At 41.9% G+C, this 22,919-nt stretch overlaps 1 pseudogene; it reads right to left on the bottom strand.

Moving 5' to 3' along the window:
* Window positions 1–6,526: 6,526 nt before the first annotated feature.
* On the bottom strand, window positions 6,527–21,297 carry LOC133207139 (actin, alpha skeletal muscle B-like; annotated as a pseudogene).
* Between the last annotated feature and the right edge of the window lie 1,622 nt (window positions 21,298–22,919).

Below are 22,919 nucleotides of genomic sequence, written 5' to 3'. Positions count from 1 at the left end.
GAACTGTAAAAGGTTATAAATCCTCAGATAAAGGATAGGATGGGAGGGTCCTGGTCCAAGGCTACTATATTTTGGACATGAGAACTCCTGTTTCTCAGCAAACACTTGACTTCTCTCCCCTGATGCTGTAGTTTAGTGAAACAGGAGGGCAATGCAATAGTGTCCTGCCAGAGAAAGGGGCAGCAGCTCCCCTTCATCTCCCCCTGCAGTGCTCAGCTTTGTGGCATCCCTGATGGTTGCCAGGACTATCCAAAATCAGTTCAACTCACTAACCCATCTGAAAGCTAACTAGTCAGAACAAAGGAGGAGAGGCCCGTTGCCTTTTTCAGGTTAATGAATCAGGTCATGAAAAAACCACCACAGACTGGGCAAAAGGAAAGAGAGGATAGAGATGAGGGGGCAGAAAAAGACCATGCCTTTCTGATGGCAGCTTGCATGGTTGTGAAACTGCAACCTAAAATCATACACCTCTAGGATCCTAAAACAGTTCTCTAGAGCAATGTTAGCCCAAGTAGCTATAGTTGTAAGCACAGAAAAATAATCACCTTTCTAATCATTTAAGGAAGTTCAGATGAGGGTAATTTAAGCCACACTTTCCTAACTACTGAAGCAGGCAAACGATGCATCCAAGCTTCTAAAATGAAGCACAGGGCTGGATATGAGCTGGTTTCTCAAGCTGATGCATAGAATTCTGCCAGGAATGGCCCTTAAATATTAACCAAACGGCTGCATCAATCTTCCTGCTGTGAGCATCCAGAGCAGAGACCATACTTCAGGTGACATCAATTTATCCTGCACAGAATCTGAACTAGAACTTCAGCTGAATAAGATCCTGTGCAAGCTGCCATCTGTGTGTATCCCGTCAGGATTATCATACTTGATTGCTTTACTTGGGGAAAAGAAGTCAGATGAGGATTGTGACTTTAAGGCTGCAGCACGTACAGACTTCAGGAGGTGATGAGCTGTGTTTGAAACTCATTTCTGAGCTTCGTTTTATGGGGCTTTTCATTGCTGAGGCCACCACCGCTGTCTCACAGACTCTGCAGGCAGATCTCTCTGTTTGATGGGGTTTACAATGTATAAAAGAACTTTAATCTTGCTGTTCAGGTTTTTTTTTCCTAAGTCGATCCCTACTCTTCATAAACTCCCTTTTCAGCCTTTGTACTTTCTTCCTTACAGGGTAACACTGGCTGTTGTCTAGGAAACACATCTTGTGTTCTCCCGAGCATCCCGCCACCGCTAATGAAAGAAATCCCTTTGCATCTCTGGGTCACATCATGTTAATTCAGCAACTCTGTGTGAGAGCCAAGCAGCTGATTTATCCTGCGACCTGCAATGCAAAATGCTTTTTACAAGACTACAAGAGAGAAAGAGCAGCACGAGGAAACCTTCCTCACAAGCCTGAGCAGCAGTCATTTGCACAGGGAATCACACAGAGCCAGGGAATCAAATCTTCTTGTAGTTACCAAGGACTAAGGAAAATACTCAGCAACTGGAATGGAGGTAGGGAAAAGCCCAGAGTAGTGACAGTATCCGAAGACAAACTCCATACCTTGCCACTTATTGCTATGTACAATAAGCCTATGTAAGAAATCAGAAGAGGATTGATGATATTTTGTTGTACAATAAAAAGATCTTACAAAAATAATAGCTCCAAGTCTAGACCTCAGCACTTATTTAATGCTTTTTCACCTTGAAATTAAACAAAGCTTACCCAGTTCCTCCATCCTTCACCTTTGAGCAGAGGAGTAGGTAGATACATCCAATAACAGAGGTAAGACTAAGCAACAGCAGCAAGTGGGTGGACGGGACTGTCATCTGGAACTTGAGTGGCACCAAATGGGCAAGTTTAAGCAGACTGGAGACCATCTTCTCTCTTATTCAATAAGATAAGTAAAAGGTGAACTGATGCTTCCAAGGTCAAGCTGCCAGGGAAGAGAAGGACAATCCTTAGGGCATAAGGTCATCACCTGCTCTATGGATTGTCAAATCACGGGGACCAGTTGGTCAAGCTGATCTTTCAGCTTGGGTATTTTCTATACCTGGTTTAATTAAAGGCTGTGAAGTCCTGTAAGGACACAATTTTCTCTGGGCCAGATGGGAAATCAGAAAAGAGACTAAACCTGCAAAATTCACACCTGGATGATGAACAGTTCTATGGAAAACTGCTCAGTATCAGCTCCAGTGAACTGATGTATGACTTCATGGCTAAGAAAGGTTATTTGCTAACAGCCCAGATGGAACAGGACTGTCATTAAAAATCAATCAGCTGTAAGAAAAGTGGATTGATGCCCACTCAGGTATTCCCTAAAATACAGGTGGGCAGCCACAGAAGTACCCCAGCTGTTACAATACCTATAAAACTGAGAATTGAGACTCTGGTGGTATAAAGATGATATGAAGACTTCAAGAACAAGTAGGACAGGAGGGCACGGAAACCTCCTGGTTGAATTCTCATTATTGCCAAAAGTATCAAAAGAACTAATTGTTTTCTTGGGTATTTTTAATTAAAACCCATATTGCTCTATCAAGACCACTCAGTTTGCTACGTAGTCCTGGTAGCAACAAGTTGTGAGTGCAAATACCTCGCGATTCTTTATGGTAGGGTGGGATATGGGATGCTGCATCAAGGTGAGGGAGGCACAGGCTGGCCATTAGAAAGGATGCTGTGTGAAAGGGGAATGATACCCACATATTGTGTAAAGGGTAAAGATGGGGAGTGTTCATTCCAGCCCACTACCAAAACACAGCAGGTATCTGAATAATGTGGCAACAGAGAGCAGGAACAGGTTTCAAATAACTCCCTTTTGTACAGATACATTATTTGTTGTCTGTAGCTCCTGACATCTGGGTGATTTTTTAATCATACATCACGCTTTTGGTCCTTTGCTCCAGGGAAAGAAGCCTGCATTAAAATGATAATAAAAAAACCTCCCTAAACCTGGTGATTTATGGTCTCAAACTGAGACGTGGAAATGATCCACTCTCCTCAGAATATTAAAGCTATTTGCCATTCAAACCCAGATCTGATTTTTGCAGGGGGCCTCTCACATTAATTGAAGGTCAGATCAATATCACTGTTTGGAGGGTGTTTGGAATACATGCCAGGACATATTTCCGTATTAAAATTCAACAAACTCATTCTTGCCCAAGGTTAACCTCAAACAGGAAAGAGATATTTCAACCCATTCGTCTCATATTAGCTTGTCATGTTGCTGAGCATAGTTTCTACCTTTGCAAATCTAATTCCTGTCAAAGCTTGCAATTTCCATTGCTTGCTGTCAGTACAGCATGATTCTTGTTGTCTTCCTCCCAGGACCGCTGCTTCCTCAAATCCCCAGCTCCAGAGAGATGTGTCATCTGGGTGGCTTTCACTATTCAAGGCTTTGCAAACTGGTCCCCTTCCAGGATGGGATGAAGATTCAGCCATGCTCTCACACTGAGGGCAGTCAATGACTCCACACCTCTCCCCTGGTTTTCTAGCTGTGGTTTTGCAACAGAAATCAAGATCTTCACCTAAAATTGATACAAGCAGAACAGACAATGAGTTACTGCAGTTGCTAGTGGATGAACAGGGACCGAAATCTTGCCCTCACCTTGACACTGATTGCAGTCAGACGTGTGTCTCTTTGCCGTCAGCGTTTGGTGAGGGAACAGCTTGCCTGGGCTGGAAGACAGCCTAGATGACCTCAGTGGTCTTTTATATTTCCATTAACAAGAAAAGCGCACTGGGAATGCAATCAGAAACATGAACGCTGACCACTACAACCCTTTAAACGTGTCAAATGTATTTTCCACTTCTCTTGTTGGCCATGAATGCATGATCAGGAGGCCCAGGTAATGAGATCTGCAGGCTTGGCTTCTTCTATAAAATGCTCCTTGGTATTTTATGTTATTAACCTTTGCAGTAAAAGTTCACCAGGTCCTTTTCCTTTTTCATTAAAAGCTTCCCAGATAGAAAGAAAGAAGAGTTCATCCCAAGTGTCCCCAGCGATTTCGAGCTTTCTACAAAGGTGATTTGCTTTCAATACTAGACATTTTTCTCTCCTCCCTCCTAATGTGCATACAAGAGGTAAAGCAGATGTCATTTGCTTTCTGAAACCCACCAACCCCAGTTAAAATGACCCAACAATCATTCTGATCACAGGTTAATAGATTAGTTTGGGGATTTTCCATTTCCTTTTATTACCTTGATATTTGGAGCTACTCAAGGGCTCATGTATTTTGTGTCTTCAAAATGCTGCTGCTTTTTAAAACAGATTTGCTTGTGTAAACTAACCAATGTGCCTCTGACTCTGAACTCTCTCAGAATGTAGAGATTCTTGGAATACCAGCAAAGCCCTAAAACCGAGTTCGCTTGTTTGCTAGTTTATAGTACCAAGAAGCATAAAACAGCTAATTTGGAAGCAAAAATGGAGAGAAAAGCTCCCAAAAGAAACCCTCAAAATGCTGCTTGTATTTTATGAGCAAACATCAAAGTCTGTGGCACAACTGATAATGTTTCACCCCAGATCCCATATCATTTAATAGGGAAGCATTGCTGACCCTAACTAAGTGTCAGACTTCCATAAGAGACATTATCTCTGAACTGCTGGTGTTGCACAGTGATTTCATTTTATGTGATCTTAATGCACAGGTATTTATTTAAATACCTTTTGCAACTGATGTATTGGCTTATATTGTGGTGGACTTGGTCGTGTTAGGTTAACGGCTGAGCCTTATGACCTTAAAGGTGTTTTCCAACCTGAACTACTCTATGATTCCATGTGAAATGCAGAGTAGAAAGGCGGTGTTGCAGGAACAGAAGGGTCAGAAAGCATTTGCAAGACGGCATTCACATTTAAGAGCTAGATGGCAAATATCCAGTGGGTTTAATAAATTACATCCACAGAAGCAAGTGAAATGGTAACCAAAGGGTAGCTGGGAACACCAGGAAAGTGTTTGATCTTGTCTATGGGTATTCTCTACTCTCAGTTCCAACCCCATATAGAGAAGCAGAACTCACATTGTGCCTAAGGCAATTTCCTCTCAGAGAAGCAGAGGTTTGCCAAATCACACAACCAGCTTAACAGTTTTCCTTATTTTTATCTGCATCTGCTCTTACCACATCATTAATTCTATGTTCAAAATGCATGTGGATTTGAATGAGATTCCACATGCAGATTGCTAGGGAGGTATTCAGAGCATCGCCAGGCTCTTCCACACTGAAAAAGGAGTCAGCTGCAAGATGAGGATTCATATTCTAGCCATGGAGAGCTCACATCTCAGCCCCAGCTGTGGCAGGAGCCAGAGATGCCAAGCAAGGGCTGAAGAGGATTCTGTTGGGGAGAATGAGGGAAGGGGACCTGGGGAAGGGAGAGGAGTGGAAAAGCCCAAAGGACTCCTTCAGTTATAGTCAAGTGCTGTAAACATGTACCTCCTTTGCTACTTATAAAAAGATGACATTCTTTTAAAACTTTTCTCTTTATTTTCCTCATTAACAAGCTGTAACTATATATTGAAAGAATATATTTAAAAAAATAAACCGAAACCCTAAAGAATATCCTTCATTTTTAATACTGAAACAAGGACAAGTAGGTTATTAGCAAATGGGATAGAATTTTGCTTTAATACTACAGGGGATTGCCAATGTAATTTGGTTCCAGGGATCTGAGAACCATCACACCTACAAGAGGTCAAGATTAGAATGTAAGTGATGCTGCTCAGGCAGGTGATAAGGCCAGTTAACAGTGCTATTCCTGTATGTAAGGTGATTTATTAGCATCTTAAGCAGCGAGCAAGCATACAGGTTGAGACCAAGATAATAAACTTGAAGTAGAATTCATTCAGAGGCTGAGAAATTTGCAGTGATTTACATTTGCTTGAGAAGCCGTGGATACCTGCAATTTGGACTGACTGCTGTTCAACAGGGGGAATGAAGGCAAGATCCATTTCTTTTTAATTATAAAGTAGTGCTGGCTACAACAGACCTTGGAAAAATCCTTCCCTTACAGGTCTTTTCTTTTACCATGAAGAAATCATTTGGATAAGGAAATGAGATCACCCTGAGCTGGAACTCACAGTAGTAAGAAGATTCTTTAAAACATCCCCCTAGATACATTGTCAGAAGTCCATAAACCCAAATCTTATCCTTTCTCCATCTTTGGAAAGAGGATATTGTGTTTACTGGCAGCATGCTGACAGGTTTCATTTAAATCAGGAAATGCACATCAAGCCTGACATCACCTCACTGCAAAGCCAACAGCATCCAGAATTGTAAGGAACACAAGTGCCTGGTATCTGAAAGAGAAAAATCTTCAGAGCTGACTCTCATTTCCATACAGAACATTATGAAAATTTATCATCCAGGAACAATATTTCTTATAATAGACACTGAGGAATAATTCTGTTCTCATTTTGGAATTGTTTAGCCAGAAAACTCAGAGGCAGCGAAACCCTTCCCATAATAAAATTAAAACATAACCTCCTAATTATTATTTTAATAGTTAAACTAGTCACTATGAAATTAATGTAAGCCACAGCAGCCTTCCATGGACAGCTACACTTTTATTGATCCATTAAACCCAGGGTGTTTCAATAACACATTCCAAAGGTTATTATTTACTCTGTAATCATTAGCTTAGCTCAGCATAGCACATCTATAGCACAAGTAAATGAAATGTCAGTTGACTGCTTAGGAAGAAGGATGAAGAAAGCAATAATACACCCAGTAAATCACTTGTTACATGTATATTCAGAAGTACTGTAGCTTGTTGAAGCTCCTTACTGGTGGGGAGCAGTGGTCACAGGGAGACAAAGGTCTCCTGCCAAACAACTGCAGGATACCAGGGAGACATCCATACTGTCACCCATGTGCCCACTGGTACCCACATAAATCCACTGCGTCCTCAGTAAAATAAACCCCCTTAGAAGAATCTTGTGTATATAAACAGGGTTAATGGCATATAAACAGCCTTCTCCAGTACCTACATCTTGCACTATGCTTGAGTTTGATGAATCACTTAAGGACATACTTCAGATTTACCACTGATAGCAGAGACTAACACACAGCACCAGCGTGTGTCACCTCCTGGATGTCAGCAAAACAGTGGCAAATGTGGGGGAAAGGGAGGTCTATGCAAACGTACAGGATAACTACTGTTATTGATCTTGGAAAACACCCACCACGGAAGTGTTAGTCTCATTTTAGCATCAAATATCAGAAATAATTTGGTAATTCATATGACACCCATACAGTGTGGCTCTTTACCATGTGGAAGAAAGCCAAACCACCCTCAGAGGTGATGTGTAGAGAAGCAGCACTACTTATCACTGACAGTACATGATGGAAGGCCTCAAAAGCACTTGCGATGGACAATAGAGGGACCAGCCTCCTCATATTCATCTTTGCTGATCCACATTTGCTGAAAAGTGGACAGAGATGCCAGTATTGAACCCCCAATCCACATGGAGTATTTCCGTTTGGGTGGCGCAATCATCTACAAGAGAAGTGCAATCTGTTGTAAACAGTGACAAGCAGATAACACAGTAAACATCTCTCTGGGTGGAATAAGTGGCTGAGAGGGACCTTGACACGCTTGTGAGGTGGGCTGATGCCAACCTCATGAAGTTTAACCATGCCAAGTGCAAGGTCCTACACCTGGGTCGGAGCAATCCCAGGCACAGCTATAGGCTGGGCAGAGAAGAGATTCAGAGCAGCCCTGCAGAGAAGGACTTGGGGGTGCTGGTCGATGAGAAAAAGAACAAGAGCCCGCTTCAGTGTGCGCTTGCAGCCCAGAAAGCCAACCGTATCCTGGGCTGCATCAAAAGGAGTGTGACCAGCAGGACCATGGAGGTGATCCTGCCCCTCTACTCTGCTCTCATGAGACCTCACTTGGGAGTATTGTGTGCAGTTCTGGTGTCCTCAACATAAAAAGGACATGGATCTGTTGGAACAAGTCCAGAGGAGGCCACGAGGATGATCAGGGGACTGGAGCACCTCCTGTATGAAGACAGGCTGAGAAAGTTGGGGCTGTTCAGCCTGGAGAAGAGAAGGCTGCGTGGAGACCTCATAGCAGCCTTCCAGTATCTGAAGGGGGCCTATAGGGATGCTGGGGAGGGACTCTTCATTAGGGACTGTAGTGACAGAACAAGGGGTAATGGGTTCAAACTTAAAGAGGGGAAGTTTAGATTGGATATAAGGAAAAAATTCTTTCCTGTGAGGGTGGTGAGGCACTGGAATGGGTTGCCCAGGGAGGTTGTGAATGCTCCATCCCTGGCGGTGTTCAAGGCCAGGTTGGACAGAGCCTTGGGTGCCATGGTTTAGTGTGAGGTGTCCCTGCCCATGGGAGGGGGGTTGGAACTGGATGATCTTAAGGTCCTTTCCAACCCAAACCATTCTATGGTTCTATGATTCTATGAGTCTTTTCATCAGGGAAGCACAACTCAATGGAGTACAACAGGGAAGTAAACCACATAAGAGGCAGAAAGGCTGCCATATTTTGTCTTCCACCTCAAGTTGATAAAGCCACTATAACATTACTATGAGCAGACAAATACAGCAGCCCATGAGATCTCTGCAGATAGCCCATAAAACAGCTACCAAAACTTATGAACATATATGAAAGCTTTGAAACATTAACCTAATTTGACTGCAGTTAAAGACCACTAGAAAAACACAAGAGAATGGTCTGAGCATTTCTTTTGTTTTTAAGGATAAAGGAATTCTTCAGTGTAAAGGAAAAAAACCCCACACAAAACACTGAGACACGGCATTGTGCACCTAGCTGAGCACTGCCTATAGAGCTAAAAGACTCCCTGCTAATCTGATTCTCCCCTGAGCCACTGAACTTCTAAAACACACTGGATGCATCCCTACTTCTTCATCCTCCTGTTTCCATTCCTGCCACTCCCTGTCATGCTCATTCAACATACTGGTTGCTGCCTGTTAAAAAGGGTCTCTTTCCCTGCCCATGGCAGGGGGTTCAAACTGGGTGATCTTAAGGTCCTTTCTAACCCAAACCATTCTGTGATTCTATGACACTGTTTCACTATACAGCATCTTGAGTCCAAGCTGAGAGGGTCCTTTCAAGCAGCTAACAAACTGCAGACTTTGCATGCTTCTTGGCTTTTGGATTCATTCTTCCACCTTTATCACTAATGACTTCCACTGATTGCTAAGCCTCAAAGCTTATAATATTCCCAGTATCTTCTCACATTGTTCATGCCTCCTTTAGTGTCTGCAGCTCCATCTTCTCTAGGTTCATCCCTACCTCTCTTACTGTTCTGTGGAGTCTTTCAAGTAGCCCTTTTCTCCCTCATAGCTCTTATTTCACTGGGAATCCCATGGGATTCTAAAGGTTGGACTTGATGATCTTAAAGGTCTTTTCCAAACTATTTGATTCTATGATTCTATGACTCTTTCTCCTCTTTAGGAAAAAACAGTTCTGTGTTGTTTCACATCATTGTCTCAAAGTGACCACATCAACTCCCATGGTTTTATTCCAGTACCTCTCAAATCCCTCTTTGAATTGTGCTTTGGCTGGTAGGAAGAAAAGAGGCATTAAGTCATCAGGTTGCCTGAGACTCTCTTAACATCAGGACTTGGGATGCAAGACCTGGACATTCTCTTAAGGACATTTTGATTTGTTTTTAAGACCTCACTTTTCACCAAAGGCTTGGGTTTTAAGTGCAGGTGTTCAAGGTTACCTTAATCTTCATGGTGCTTGGAGCCAAAGCTGTAACCTCTTTCTGCATCCGATCACCAATCCCAGGGTACATCGTGGTTCCTCCAGAGAGGACATTATTAGCATAAAGATCCTTACGGATGTCGATGTCACACTTCATAATACTGTTGTAAGTGGCTTCATGGATACCTGCAGATTCCATCCCTGAGTGGAAAGAAGTTTTAACACGTTATTTCTCTTTGTCCCCTAGTTTTTACTGTTAAAATGAGAGGAAGGCTCACTAGTCCAAGCTGGCTCTCTTTAGAAAGCTCCAGTTATACGATGCTTAGGGGAGAAAGGACAAAGACAAGACATCCTCCTCACCTTTGTAATCTCAGCATAGTAACTATAACAAGCAAAATACACTTGAGGGGAAGGAAGACCCCCGTTCTGATTTCATACTGGCTTTGCTACTTCCTCAAGGAAAAAAAATGATTTAACATTTAAGAAAACATTTAAAATAAGGCATTACTGCAATAGTTTACCATTTTTATAATGATTTCTGATGCAGTTAGCTGGCAATAGAAGCCCACTTGGGATCTCAGTGAGCTACCTTGCTTTTGACGTGTAGTTGAATTTGAATGCCAGTACAGCAAAGCTAACTTCTGGTACTACTTTCTCCTAAAGAAAGGAACAGACCAGACACAGTCCTGGGAAAACAGTTGGAAGAATCAGACCTTTTAACTAGGCTCACACACACATTTTGGCCAAGATCTGTGATCCAGGAAATCCTGATTTCCATCGCTAAGTTTCTGATTGTGACCATTGTTGAAGCCTAACTCATCTCTGATACACTTCTCACAGCCAAATCCCTCCATCTGCTAAAGAGAATTTCTCCTCCTGATGCTCAAATACAGAACTTGGAGCTACATTAACGCTTGAATAGTTCCCTTTCTACACACAAATGTAGCTTCACCATTCAGTGTGATGGAAATCATGCCAAACTGCCTGCAGCCATTTCACACAGTCCTTGAGAGAGGAATTTAAGTGGGAAGTGGGAAATTTGTGAGGGCAGCATGAGTTCCTACAGAACTCCCATGAGTTCCCACGTAAAGTGCCAGTCATCCACTGGAGAGAATGGGAATTTTAACACTAAAGATAAAACTACTGGAGAATGATGTATGATCTGATTTTCTAGAATTCAATTACAGATCAATATAATATAACACTAAATGGAAGCAGTACCTAGATTAAAACCCCCACAACCGCATTGTGCAGTTATATACCAGCCAGTTAAGATAAAAACCATGACCTGACAGTGCTCTAAAACATCATCTTAGAAACTCCACTGCATTTATAAGAGATTGAAACAATTCAATTCAGGTATTTCTAAGCAGTAGTGTTCATAGCTTCTAAAGAACTGATTAAGTCAACAGAAGCTGCATGTTTCTAAGGACATCTCAGAATAAACACCTCGGTTCCTCCAGCTGAAGGTTGTCTGTACTTCCTAAGACATCCTTCTTTTCATTCTCTGTCAAGTCCCTAGAAAGAGCAGTCCTGTCCCACCTATACGATGGCTGGAAGAGAGTTTCTGGGCACCGGAACCGTTCATTCCCAATGGTGATGACCTGTCCATCAGGAAGCTCATAGCTCTTCTCAAGAGGAGGAAGCTGCAGTCGCCATTTCATTCTCAAAATCCAGTGCCACGTAACAAAGCTTCTCCTTGATGTCTCTCACAATCTGCCGTTCCGCTGCAGACAGGCAACAAGGTTTTAATCAGCTGACAGTGTGATAGATAGGATACGGATTTACTCATGCACATTTCCCTGAGTTCATGACGGTCACACAGTTAATTGGATTCTCACCTCTCTGTTGTCTCAACAACATCACTTTCCCTTTGCATCACTCGTCAGCGAATAAAAGCTGTATTGTGCTACAGAATGCTGTAAAGATTAATATTTGCGTGTTTATGTCACAAAACCTTGAGGTTTATCCATTCCCAGCTACTGACTTTGTTCCCTTGTTTGTGGAAGGGACGATCAAACACAACAACCAATTATATTTGTCAGTGACACAGGATTTCCTAATGAGATGGCATCCTCATCCTTGCTGCTCAACACACATGCTGAAAGCCAAAGTCATTTTGAAGTATCTTGCCTCATGCACACTTCCTTCATATGAAGAAAACTAATAGAACAAACATAAGCAAAGGGCATCCAAAGCATAGCTCATTACCAGTGGTGACAAAGGAGTAGCCTCTCTCAGTGAGAATCTTCATCAGATAGTCAGTGAGGTCTCTGCCTGCCAGATCGAGCCTCATGATGGCATGAGGCAAGGCATAGCCCTCATAGATAGGCACGTTGTGTGTGACGCCATCCCCAGAATCCAGAACTATTCCTAGGAAGTGAAGTAAAGGAGAAGCTGGTTACTTTCCATTGATACAGGGTCTCCACATAGAATCAAAGAACCCCAGAATGCTTTGGGTTGGAAAGGACATTAAGCTCATCCAGTTCCAATCCCCCTGCCATGGGCAGGGACATACTCCATATTCTCAACTGAAACATGCTAACATGATGATTGCTTCTGTCATTTCTATGACTAAAGAGCTGCTCGCATGAGACAAAGTCATTAGCACAAAATAAGCAGCTTGGGGAAAAAGAAGACACGTAACATTCAGCAAATTGATTGTATTGTTACTGCTGAACAGACACCAGCAATAATGATCTTGCATGTATGCAGAGGCCTTCATGTCAGACCGCCCTCAGCACTTTACAGACATGAAATAATGTACAAACTGTAAATAAAAACCTCTCTATAAGACTAAAAATTGGAATCTGCCATTAAAATAAAGCACCCCATCAGGGAAAATGCACCAATGGTTTATCTGGGCACAGCCCATGTTATTCTTGGCTAGGAAACGAAGTCCATGTTTTCCACTCGCAATGAATAAGGCATTTCTGATCCCAAACATGCATACAAATAGTCAAATTTTAAGCAGAAAGCCGGTATTTGTGACACTCACAACTCCTGTAATATACAAAATCATATTGTGGCATCAGGCTACAAAGACAGATGGTAGTTTAATTGTTTTCAAAGTATATGAAGACTCAAGGGTTGCTAAGAATTTATTGTCTTAATGCTTGATCAGACTCCAAATGGCAATAAGAAAACACGTCCATGCTAATTCAAATGGTCGCTTAACAGCAGACATCATCATGTGATAGAAATTCAACATTTAAATAAAGTTATTTTCATCTGGCTACTGAAGGGTTGGGTTTTTTTTTCCCTGTTGGGAATGCAGCTTAACAATGGAGGTAGGTCTAAAGAAAGAAGGAACTGTGGGATTGGAACCATCTAGTTAAGATACAGCCTTGTCTCCATGCTGTGCAATTAAAGGCAGTATCAAACCAGACCATCCTTCATCTGTCCATACAGTTGAGCTGTAGCCAGTTGAGCTTTTGAAGCAGAAATCCATAAATCTATACCCTTACCTGTCAATGAAGTTGAAAACAACAAAGAGGCACTTGCACAGCATGGTGGGAAGTATTCAGTCTCCACAGGGCTATCAGTGCTTCTTAAAACACAGCTGCTGCATCATGATCAACATATATCCACAAGATAGACGTCCACAAGGGAAGGACAGGAGGAAAATACAGCTCCCAGAATGACTCACCAGTTGTTCTTCCAGATGCATACAGAGACAGCAGTGCCTGAATTGCTACGTACATGGCTGGCACATTGAATGTCTCAAACATGATCTGGAAGGAAGAATATTAAAACCTTTAGGATCTGCACTTAAGAGTATCTGAAGAGCCAGTGAATCTATTCTTTTTTGAATGAATACTGCCAGTTACTACTCTACAGCACACTATGGTTCCTTTAGGATTTCATTAAAAGGACTGAAGATGACACTTCGGGATGACCCTGATGGCAGGACTGCAACAATGCAGCAACCTAAGGTTGATACATAATTTACACACACATATTAAGAAACACATGGAAGACACAGCTGGAAGAAGCCATGAGGAATAATCCTTCTATTCCCATCTCAAGGAAGAATTCTGTGCCATTCTGACACAGCTTTGGTTCTCTCTCAGAAATTCCTCAGCTGGAGCATCCACAGATTCCTCTGGCAAACAAATCACAGAATGGTTTGGGTTGGAAGGGACCTTAAGATCATCCAGTTCCAACCCCTGCCATGGGCAGGGACACCTTCCACTAGAGCAGCTTGCTCCAAGCCCCTGTGTCCAACCTGGCCTTGAGCACTGCCAGGGATGGGGCAGCCACAGCTTCTCTGGGCACCCTGTGCCAGCGCCTCAGCACCCTCACAAGGAAGAGCTTCTGCCTAAGAGCTCATCTCAGTCTCCCCCCTGGCAGGTTAAAGCCATTATCCCTTGTCCCATCACTACAATACAATCTAGCAACACACTATACTTACTACTAGCAGGATTTTCCTGGTGTAGAACCTAATGGTATAGTTTGAACCCATTACATCTCTTTCTGCCCCCTCAGCAAACACAACAGTTTCTTTTCTCTATATGGTGTCCTTAGGCATATTCTCTTGTCTCATCCCCACCTCCTGTACTCTAACAAGCTTCAGTTCTTTCCATCTCCTGTGTCAGATAAACTGCAATTTTATCCGAGCAGATGGAATAACATCTGTTTCCAGTTGGAATTCCACTGGGGCTTTGCTAAAGGAACCCATTAAGGGCACACACTGAACTAACACACTCTGGACAACGCTAAGCACTGTATCCTTTCTTAAACCAATGCCACCTACCCAGGGCTGGGCATCACTAGTGGCACTGCTGTGAGTATAGAATCATTTAGGTTAGAAAGGACCTTTGAGATCAAGTCCATCTATAAACCTAACACTGCCAAGTCCACCACTAATTCATACCCATAAGCACCACGTCTGCACATCTTTAATATCTCCAGGAATGGTGACTCCACCATCACCATTGTACCCATCACAGCCACTGACATCAGGGGGTTAAACTTTGGATTTCATAACCTAATCCCTTTGCCAAGGAAATCTACTTCTAATGAAAAGTATGCTTTCAATTAAACAATACACGAATTACTGGTATTTCATAGCTAATGTAATTAATTTAATGCAATCAAGAATAAACAATAAGCCTTTAAACAATCTTGAAAACAGGATTTATCATCGCAGTATAATGACAGAAAAACAGTCCTAGACACGGCTACTGTATGAACCACACTTTCTGGTTGCTATAAGCCAGGTTTTTCTTATGGTCTATTGTTTATTATCTCCCAGTTGTATTCTCTCCCAGTGCTGTCAAGTTCACTACTTAACCAGTTTATTTACACTGTTGCTAAATCGATGCATAATCTTCCTAAGATACGGATGCCAAAAGCTGGCACAAAGAGAAGTGCAGAGCCACATCTGATTTTCCCAGGTGATTTTATACCTATATCTGTATTTAAATCACATTTACTTCTAGTTACTTCTGAATTTATAATGTGGATATTTGGCCAGAAGGCTGCTTGAAAACACAGAAACTTCAGCGGTTGACTTTTGGTTCTGATCCAAGTTGGCCAAATCAGACTGAATATGCCACAGACAGAAACGTTTTGCAAAGCATCATTTAAGCTTGAATGCTTCAGACAACTCATCTTCCCAAGCCAGCACAAACATTCCAGGTTTTGAATGCTTTCCCCTTGAACCTGAAAGGGTGCTCCAGTGGGGAGCTTCACAAAGTCATCTGCATGATGGACTCCAAACCTCTTTATTTAAATCTTCCCCAAAAAAGCACATTTCCGATACAATAACTAGCATCCTGTGTGATGCACAAGTGTTGATAAAGTGACAGTCTTCAGGGTAGAAAGCAGGAGCTGGTACAGAATGAGCTGAGGAGTTGAGCTACTGAAGGTTGAGCACTCCTGGTGGCCTGTGGTAGGCACATGAAAGGCGTCATTGATCCAAACCTCACAGAGAAGTGTGATTCAGCTGGTGCACAACCTGTGTTACAGCACTTGCAAACCTCACTTTTAAATACACCAGTGACTCACCACTCCTTCAAAACAAATTACATGACTCCTGGGTTATCTCACACTGAAACTCAGCATCAGAAACCACCTTTGCCTCCAGCTTCCCCACTTCCAGAACTGAACACACACAGTATGGTGAACAGAAAGAATTAGTTCAAGTTTTAAGAGGTAAGTTGCTTATATATCACTGCCACACACAAGTACAAACCATTTTAGGGCCATCTGGAAATCTGAGATTGTGTGAGCAGCAAACTCTTGTTTCTCATCATGGCTTAAGTCTGTGTTCTAACCCCCACTAACCCTAAGGGATTATCTCCCATAAGAAGCTGAACACTCAGGACTATTTCTGTCTTTATGTGCTGCCATGCAACAATGATCTGTGGCACCGCATGTTGTGAATGCCCCATCCCTGACAGCGTTTAAGAACAGGTTGGACAGGGCCTTGAGCAACCTGGTCTAGTGGAAGGTGTCCCTGCCCATGGTAAGGGGTTGGAACTGGATGATCTTGAGACCCTTTCCAACCCAAACCATTGTGGGATTCTCTGATTCAGATGATTACCTGAGTCATTTTTTCACGGTTGGCCTTTGGATTCAAAGGGGCCTCAGTCAGCAGGACGGGGTGTTCCTCTGGTGCAACCCGGAGTTCATTGTAGAAAGAATGATGCCAAATCTACAATGGAAAATCACTTTAGAAAAGTGTTCTGACAATCATTTCTTACATCCACAGAAAGTGCCCTGAAAGCTTTTCAAATAGGGGCTGAGTAATTATTGGGGATTTTTTCACAGACATATTCAAATAGTCAGCATATTAAAGAGTGAATCTGCCAAATTCAACTGGTTTAGAACAAAGCCCACCTGATTTCTACCGTATGTAACACAACATAACCTACACAATGGAGCCCTTCCACTTAGATTCCCTAAACAGAGCACACCTCATCCCCTCGGAGCCGGAGAAGCGGTTAGTTCACACCCGCACTGCTCTGATACAGAAGCTGAGCCAGGCTCTGAACTGTTAGACCTGGAAAGGCTTCTTCAAGCTGCTTGGAGACTGATCCAGCTGCAAGCTGTTACCAAAATGGTCTTCACAAATCTAATTCTTTCCAAAGCAAAAGGCCCCTTATGCCACAGATACTTCATCCAGTAAAACCTGAATCAAGCTCTCACTTACTATAGAGTAGCTAAATCTCTTAGTCACAGTCTGTAAAGTACTATAGCATGCTTTGCATGTTAGAAGGCACTACCTGTATCAAATGATGCTGGCCCTCATTGTCTTAGGACTATGGTTGTGAGGAACTGAAGGGATTCTTTTCTTGATGCCAGCTCAGAGTGTTTAGTAACAGGATGAAATATTTCTTATCTACCCATTTAACTCTTTCTTAACCCTTCTTTTTTCCCCTCTTTTTAGCTCAGCTTTGCCTGACCCAATAAGCTTATTTCTGAGTGAAAACCATCACCATCAGGATAGTTTATGGATACATTTATTAGATTAATATCCTAGAAACAAGCATTATTATGCTTCAAAATGAACTTGTGTGGAAAAAAGATCTCTAAATGTGAAGAACCTATAAAACCAACAGCTGTCCAGAGCTGGAATCACTTATTCAGAAAATCATCAGCCCTCTGCTTCAGCTGTAAGGAACAGCCTGGACTCATAAAGCAGGGCCCTGCCTAAACCTCAGGCAGTTTGCAGGCTCTTCCTCAAAACCAGGCACAATTAGGCACTGTACAGCCCATTAGATTTGACCTAATAACCATCACATTAATGGATAATGATATTCCATAAGGAACAAAAACAGTTAGGTCCTGGATTTTGTAAGTCATGAGAATTAAATGCAAGCAGCAAGCACAACAGCAAAGAGAAATCACTGAGGAAGAATTATTCCAACATTTATATTAAACATTTACAGTCACCAGAGCCATAAAATGCTCCATCCCAACGTTTTCCCTCCCATACATTGTCAGCTCAAATGAACAGTGATGTACAATGCCCTGTATTATTATCCAGTGGAAAACAGAGCAGTCCCAATTTGAATATTGTGAATTGAAGCACAGGAGAACGCTTCATTTCATCGCCTGCATGGTCTCCTCCTCCATTCACACGGATGTCTGTGCATCCCACAGCATCCTCGCTCTGGATTTCTCACACACACACTCATCCTAATCCTTTGGTGACCCCCCTTTTTAACACAGGATGGTTGGCCACTGCATTATTATGCTTTTGTCCCATCTTTGGCACGTTACCCAGTAATTCTCTTCCTACATCATTCTGCTTTTAGTAGGGACCCACTTTCATAAGCAATCCCTTCATCCATTTAAGTGACAAAGAGATTTCACACTACAAGAACCCACATAGTATCTGCCCACTATTTGAATTACAGCACTGCCTGAAGCCTCCACCCCATTACACCCTAAACCCAGTCAACCTAGCCACGGGTCTGCACTACAGTAAAGCACATGCCACCCTTTTTACCATCTCCAATTCCTTTTCATAACTAGATTTTAGTCTGCTCTAGTGTCCAGCATTACCCAGGGACAGAACACATACACGTACATGTTATCTACAGGGCAATTTCCAGATACAGAGACCAGTTACTAAGGGAAGAACAAAAACTAGTGACCTCCAATTTATGGTTTTAGGGTTTGGTTTTTTTTCCTGCAGGGAAATACAGTTTCTTCCTAAATGCAGACAGAAGAAAAATTATCAGAAAGAACAACATAACTGGATGTATGAGGTAGACTTCAGGAATGAACAAGGTGTTCTCTCAGCAAGCAGAGCGATAATGAAATCCAAATACTGTGCTTCCATCTAGAGGAGCACATGGGCAATTTGTTTCCAAATATGAACTGAGGAACTCCCATTGCTCCTGCATGGACTTTGGTCTGTTCATCTGGAACACTCTGCACTTACCTGTTCGGGTTCATGGATATGACACAATAATTGACTTTATATATATGTATTATAATTGTATACACCGCATCAAGTGTGAGTACAGAACACCACCAGCCCCATGTCTTCCTTTCAGTGGTATTTTCCATGGGAAAACATTACTAGAAGAATTTGTTCGTGGAGTTTCCTTCCTATACCATTTCACCTGGAGACAAGTCTCTAAGGAAGAGGTACAGGATTTCCACACACAGACTCAGATGCTTCCTGATGAGACCAAGATATACGGGATACCAGGGATATTCAGCAGAGTGAATGCTCTTCAGACCCCTGCTCTCCAGCTTCTCCCATGAGCACACCTCACTGTCTAGTCAGGGACATCCTTAAGTGAGCATTTCACTAAGAGGTCTTTGCTCTGGCTGCCAACCTGTCTTTCCCTCTTTAACTGACAGTGAGAATGTCACATACAATACAAGATGTGGGCATCACCCATCATGTTTTCATGTAGACAAGCACTGGGGAGAGAAAATCACCCCTTCACTTCCCAGGTTTTGTTCCTAACATCAGTAATGTATCTTTAATATTTCTCTGATTCACCTCTGTTGAATCACAACCTGGTTTTGTTTTACTTTCACTACTTTCTAACATTGTCAAATGTTCTGCCTCAGTAAGTACTTTCAGACTGCAAAAAGTATGTATAAAGCATAAAACACTTTTACAACACACTGCCAACTCTGATGAACAATAAGCATTTACTCTAAATGAAAAGTAACTCCAGAAGTACCAAGCCCTCATCAACTCCTGTACTAGCATACTGTATCCCTTTACCTATGCTGTGATGGAAAATTCTTCAAGGATTTTCCCTGGTTTGCAAGAAGGTTAATAGCAAATGGTTTGTCTTGGATAAGATGATGCCTCCATCATCACATTAAAAGTCGACACCCACCTTTTCCATGTCATGCCAGTTAGTGATGATTCCATGCTCGATGGGATATTTCAGTGTCAGGATCCCTCTCTTACTTTGTGCTTCATCCCCTACATAGCTGTCTTTTTGACCCATCCAACCATAACACCCTGCAAAGTACAACATTTAGTATAACATCCTCTTAGTGCAGTACCTCACACACATTAGAGATAGCATATCATTTTAAATTACAGCTTCATGTGAAATACTGTACCTGCTGCTGCTGTTCCAGCACATACCCCCCAAACAAGCAAGGAACTAAAATGTGAACTGATCAGTAACCACCTATTCTATACTAACTCCCTCTATAAACCCAGTAGGAAGAGCAAGGCAGCTTCAAAACCCAAAGAAGGCACCCCACACTTGGTGCAGCTAATGCCCATGCAGGTGCATGGCAGCCATCACCACACTCATGGTTCTCTGCAAGTGATGGGCTCTTTGTCACTGCTCAAAGGAATAAAGAGAAGGAATTGTAGGGGGAAAAGAGATAATCTTCCTAGCTTTATAAATTAGGTTGCACTTTCTGCTTAAGGCAGTTCCATTATTGCCTTTGAACAGTGAGATTCCCCCTTGCTGGAAGTTAAATGGCTTTGAAAAATATGTTTCGGGAAAAAAGCTTTAATTTATATAAAAGAGAGATTTTCTAAAAGAAAACTCACTAAGTAATACTTTTACAATGTTTATCATGTTTGCATTAGGAAGCCTATTGTGACTGCCCCAAATAATATAAATACATATGAGGTAATCTACTACTTATCAGCTATCACACAAAGAATTAATTTTTACTATTTATCCATGATTACAGCTGCTGAGCAGCTTCACTGTGCACAGTTACATGCCAAAAGACAATGAACAAGGAGAGGTTAAAGAATGGATGTTTTCAACAACTGATATTCAACTGCAATGATTCATACAGGTGTTCAAAATGCACTTCAAAATGCTTAGTATTTTACACCTGTCAAACCAGGCTTTTTTAGCTCAGCAAAAGTCCACCTAGAACTCCAGGGAAGCGTTTCTGTAGCCCAGAAAATTAAAACCTGACTCAGATATGAATAAAATGAACAAAAATTTGCATTTTCTATTCAGAAAGGATCTATTACAAAAGCAGCTAAGCAGAAAGCAGGTCAAGAAAAGCCACATTTATCTTTTCCAGTCTTGTTTGAGTTGATCAAGTGATGTGCTAGATACCTTTTTTTGAAGTTTATTGGGCCATACTTTTACTTACTAAAATAAGGAAAGGAATTTAACACTATTCTGCTCATCTTTTTTCTTTGTATTGATACAGCACGTATTAATTCATCTAACAGGTTGGGCTTTTTTTCCCTATACACCACCTTCATGCCATTAAGACACTCGTGTTCCTCTTTAGCCAACAAATTATGGCTGAAGAACCCCTTTTCCAAAGGATAAAGTAATTTAACCTCACAGTGATAAATACGTGCAGCTCAATCCTCCAGTTCTTAACATGCTAAACTCCTATAACGGCCCATGGGAGTAAGTCTGATGCTTTCTCACTGCCACATTTAAAGTCCCAAAAAACCCTCAAACCAACCCAAACCTACCCCCAAACACGTCAGCACTTTCGTTTTTGGTACCAACTGACCTGATGTCAAGGTCTTCCAACGATGGATGGAAATACAGCTCTGGGGGCATCATCTCCTGCAAACCCAGCTTTGCAAAGCCCAGAACCATTGTCACATACAAGTGCAGTAGTTTCATCATCATCGCACATAGTGTCTCACAATTTTGGCTGCAAGACAGTGATTTGGAGGGATGGGAGGGAAGCAAATGGAAGGGAATAGGACAGAAGCAGCTCGCTATAATTTAGACAGCAAACTACTGTAAAAGGAATAGTCTGGGAAAATAATAAGCCTAAACAGCAAAGGCTACACTAAAGTCCTAATCTTGCAAAGTATGTTAAGTGTCCACACAAAGTTCAGCTTCAACAGACAAATTAATCATGACATTCAGGTTTTGTTTCCAAAAGGGAAAGCCCTCCTTTAGCCTCAAGGGGTCCTGTTATACTCTTTTAATTGGTTTCATGACCATGGGGTAAGTTCAGCTAGAGGATACACATTCACCTCTACTTGGACTTAAGCATCTCTTCCAAAGCTGAATTATCTTCTGGAAATGTCATTTCTTAAAAATCAATTGATGACATGGACCTGCCAGTTCTAATGTTAGTAGTTAGATGGCAAATTAGAATCACCAAACATTTGTTACTTCCAAGATCACAGTGGCATATTTCAATTTGATTTTTTCTTTGAGGTTCATCATTAATCTTAAACAACCAACTAAAAATAACCCCTACTGAAAGTTTCAAGGAATCATTTGCTGTGTGGTTTTAAGTAACACCTACTCTGTGGTGTGCCCACTACAGGATCTATTCCATATTTGTAAGTGGTAAACCTTATCGAAGTGCTTATTCTAGGAAACAGGACAAGAGGCAGCCCAGGAACAACTCAACTTCAGCAGTTGGCCAACACATCAGACAAAGTCCTGAACTCATTGGAATTCATGGCAAAACTCCCACTGAGGGAGGGCCTGAATCTCGCCAAGACTTCTGCTTCAGATTCCTTGGTTATTTTAATGACTGTATCATTGCCTCTTTAGGCAGTTGAGTAGAGGGAAGCTTTTTGATCTTGCTTCTCTGACAACTTTACTCCGTAAGGAAACGTACTTCAGAAAGGAATGACAAACACTACTTGTCCAACAAAGTTTTTGTCTTTAACAACGCAAAAAATGTATTTAGCATCATTTTTGCTGTTAATGCAAAAAGGTGTTTGACTTCTGATGGCATTATAGTTTCACATAGCCCTATGTGCATAGGCATGCCAGGAGTGGTGGCGGAGCAGCCACCAACTAGAGTCTGCCCTGCAACCCTATTTATACTTCCTGGTGTTCAACCCTTTCCTATATGCTTCACAAGGCGAGACTGTGACAGGACTGATCCCAACACTTGCAGGTGAAATGGAAGTGTACCTTGAAAACATGACATTATTTTAAAGAAGAAAAGTAATTCTAATTCTTGTTGATGTGCCTGTTACTGGAAGATTCTTTTCACTAAGGAAGCACAGTGATTTCATCGCTTTAATTTGTTAATAGCTTTAATATAGGACTGTTTAACCACTAATTCTAGCAACCAGTATTTTTGAACATCGATTCCCATTGCCATGAATTGTTATTTTGTTCTAAAACCCACAGGAAAAGGCTTTTAAAATTGCAATAAACCAACCATTTACCAGCAGCATCCAACATTTCAGACCTGCACGGAGGCTCTGACTCCATCAGTGTAAACCAGAAGGAAAATCAGTTCTTAACTATATCAGAAATTACGTCAGATGTGGTATTAGAATTTAAGAGGAGAGAATTTTAAAGCAGAGCAGGGCTACAAGGCTCTGAGAGCTTAGCA

Source organism: Neopsephotus bourkii, unplaced genomic scaffold (assembly GCF_033783945.1).
Source record: "Neopsephotus bourkii isolate Nb327-2 ecotype Australia unplaced genomic scaffold, CSIRO-AGI_Nbou_v1 NB_1825, whole genome shotgun sequence".
Lineage (NCBI taxonomy): Eukaryota > Metazoa > Chordata > Aves > Psittaciformes > Psittacidae > Neopsephotus > Neopsephotus bourkii.
This window is presented reverse-complemented; position numbering and strand designations above follow the sequence as displayed.